The 3,569-nt window shown below is 37.4% G+C and overlaps 1 long non-coding RNA gene across 1 annotated transcript; it reads right to left on the bottom strand.

Moving 5' to 3' along the window:
- Window positions 1-789: 789 nt before the first annotated feature.
- LOC136257706 (uncharacterized) lies at window positions 790-1,187 on the bottom strand. The gene is made up of 3 exons (XR_010702125.1): window positions 1,078-1,187; window positions 972-1,028; window positions 790-919 (listed from the first exon to the last, which is right to left on the bottom strand). It is a non-coding gene; the product is annotated as an uncharacterized lncRNA (long non-coding RNA).
- Window positions 1,188-3,569: the final 2,382 nt, after the last annotated feature.

The following is a 3,569-nucleotide window of genomic DNA, read 5'->3' as shown; positions in this document are numbered from 1 at the left end:
TTCATTGTGACTATATAGGCTACATTACTCAGTGATTATATAGTAACAAGATTAGTAACTTCGTCGTTGTAGTAATAAAATTACGTAATATTACAGTAACTTCATTACTTAGGTAATGTGTTACATTTGTAAGTAAAGTAACTTGCGTTATATTACTAACTTTTATAGCGTATTTTGTTATACTACTTAGTTACCACAAAAGTAATAATACATAACACATTCCATAACTAACGCGTTACCCCAACACTGAACATGAGATACAGTGTAACCACTCTACAACAAAGCCTACCCCTATAGATGTTTAGTAAATGTTGCAAACAGTCTGTAGAACAATGCAGCAGTTTTAAAGTACTTGTAAAATTGAACTTTTCCGTGATAGTCTTAGGACTTGCCCGTTCATGTTAACAACACAGTCACAGCGGTTGTTGCTGCTGTCCCATAATCGTATTTTGCAAGTTGGACTATATAATAAATTCAGTGGTTGGTCTCGTATTAGCTTGGGAGATTAATCGCTTGTGGGCTATTAGCCTGTAAATGGCATGGTACATATCAGTTGGATCACGTGCCGTCATGATTTGCCAGATATGTACACCCACACCCTTGGGCCTGCAACTCTCGACCTTGGGTGTACATATCAGGAAAATCACTCGGGCCCATGATACAACTACTACATCTACACTCTTAACCCTCAGATTTGAGGCACTCATTCTTTGGGTGTACACACTGTATATCAGCAAAATCTCTTGCAGCTATGGTAGTTAAATATGTACCTGCTGAGGAGCCAGATAAAGCAGTAAATGATAGAGAACAACAGAACTGGAATATATCGGAGACTATAGGATACTAGTGCAGTCATTCCAGGATAGATACAAAAGTCATAAGGGAAGTAGAGACTGGCAGCACTGCTAATGTAGTGGAGCTATAGGAAATATAACAGTACAATATTACCCATTAACTAGCTAGTGACTTACATATGGTTGAACAGCACTGAATGTGACTGGAAAGTAGTGTGCAATATATGGAGTGATCTGTGGGGTATATTAATAGAAAATTATGTAGGATAATAATTTGATTTACTTGTATGTAGAACAACACTGGATATAGCCAACTGAAAATGGTTACAGATGATAGTAGGATTACTGTTATCACAATGATATCCACAACAACTACAAGAACAATAACACAATTGATACAGTAATAGTAACAAATGGACTAACCTAAACCAAAGATGAGAGCAATATTACCATGACCACAGGATACACACTTGTTAAGGAGAACACTAACAGTCTGGTTACAATTGCCACATAGGTAACCTGTTAAAGTTTGCAACATACATCTTTGTTTGTCATTATAAAGAATAACTGTGATCCTAAAAGTGATTTTCTACACACATTTATTTCTATGAACTAGGAGTGTATTCAAGGTGGTGACTACCCAATAATGCATGCACATAATTAGAAATATTGGATATTTTTCACAGGTAGGAAATTGTTTGTTTCACTGTAAGATATAGTTAGTGAAGCTATTAAAGAAAATCTATCCCAACAGTATGGCATTTAATCAGTACCATTCTACTGAAATAACATGCCAACTGCACTTTCAAACTTTTCCCAGGGCCAAGTTTCATTACTCTTATGAGCTGTATGCATTAATTATATCAATGATATCTTTCATTAGACCGTACAGCATAAAAACGTTTTTGCACTTTACTGAATATTTCCAATCCCCCCCAAAAAATGATCCATAGGACTATGGAGGTGTGTTTTATCTGCTTTCGGTAAAAAAAAGTTGCATAATGATGTGTTGCTTTGAGTAGTTATTTACTCTGATGGGCATATCATGTACAATAAAGTTGATCGAAATTGGTGCTTACTATATGTGGCCTCTCACAGTTAGCCGTTGTCTGTGTAGCTTTTACTTCAGACCAAAGTTGAAGCAGTGGGTTTTCCCAAACTACAGGAAAATTGTATCAGATTTAATAACTTGTCATTCTGTGTAGCCATTAAAATTTCTAGGTAGCACTAAAAAGGATAGCTGGAAATGTACAAGCATGAACAAAAAGCAGGGAATGAAGCAGTTGATTAACCACAATATCTGCTACACTTTTTAAAAAATGCCTCTATGTTATAGTTTGTACAGTTTACACCCATGAAATCAGGACATCTCACTGATGAGGAAACCTCAGCACATCTCCAGGGCACCTCTGCATTGTGTATTAGTGTACATGCATTTATACTCCTGAAAAAAGCACACCTCTGTAATAAAGGACACCATTATAAACAGGACACTTGTGCGTGGTGTACACACAGATTTACACTGACAAAATAAAGACATCACAGGAAAATTTTAGACTCCTAAATCAGGACACCTTCATCAAGATAGTCTTATCAATTACCATAACAAGTAAGTGTACACAAGCCACAGAGTAGTTTCGTATAGAGATTGGCATATCAGTAGTGAGATAATATCATGGCTTATATACTGTGCAATACAGACCAAACAATTCCATGTAACTAAGTGTATATCCTAGGCGACCCAGTCAAGGTGATACACATATGCTCAATACCTTCTCTTCCACACACACACTGACGATCCTGACTGCCATCATAGTATACACTGTTGCATGTACTAGTTCCTTTATCACTACTACACTGACAGTAACCAGGTGGACACTAGTAATACTCCATCATCCCATTCAGTGATTTAGTGTTGATACTGGTAGCCCATAATCCTTCCTGTAATGTATAACTCCATTATGCTATCCCATTGGGGGCCTGTGAGAAGACTAAAACCTGTGAATGCAGGGAGCCAGAAACATGTAACTGAAACATTGAAGAATCTAGAAAAAAATCCCAGGCCCAGTAGTGACTTGATCCCCTGCAACATGCAGTCTAGGCATGTGCCAGAGGAGCCACAACTGCTGGGATCTAACCTTGACAATAAAACTATATGTTTGTTTACATGGAAAACAATCAATATCCTATTAGCTTAAAGGCTCTAGTATTAGACCAGTACAAAGCCTGCAGCTGCTACATGATAGCCCATCAGTGGCGTAGCTACCATTGAGGCAACCGACAGCTGCCTCGGTAAAAAATGCTCAACAATATCATTATGTAATCAAGAGTAAAGCTGAAAATTTTTTGTAATGTACAGTGCATACACTGTAACTCAAAATGTCGAAAACTTACAAAACTTCTTTTGTGCTAATTTTACATTAGTGCTAAAGTAGTTATCCAAAGCTGGGACATAAAATTTGACTATTTTTGCAAACACTCATAATTTTCATGCTATCATACGTAATATGGTAGGTGCATTTTTGATATCAAACGTGCCGTATTTGACCGGTTAATAGCCACAGCTCATATAATAGCTGCCCCCGGATAGTAGCCACTCCACAGCCTAGATTTATTGTCATAAGAGCCACCCTCGGATAAGAGCCACGACTTGTATTTGAATATACTGATGCAAGTGTTCATAAGACACGTTTGAAGCAGAAATAGGGCAAAGGAGTTGTTTTAAGCCAGGCAATATGATTGAACAAGGTCAGTCACTCGTGAGTCCATATCAAC

This window comes from Dysidea avara, chromosome 6 (genome assembly GCF_963678975.1).
Source record: "Dysidea avara chromosome 6, odDysAvar1.4, whole genome shotgun sequence".
NCBI lineage: Eukaryota > Metazoa > Porifera > Demospongiae > Dictyoceratida > Dysideidae > Dysidea > Dysidea avara.
Note: the sequence above shows the minus strand (reverse complement) of the source record. Positions and strands in the feature narration are given on the sequence as shown.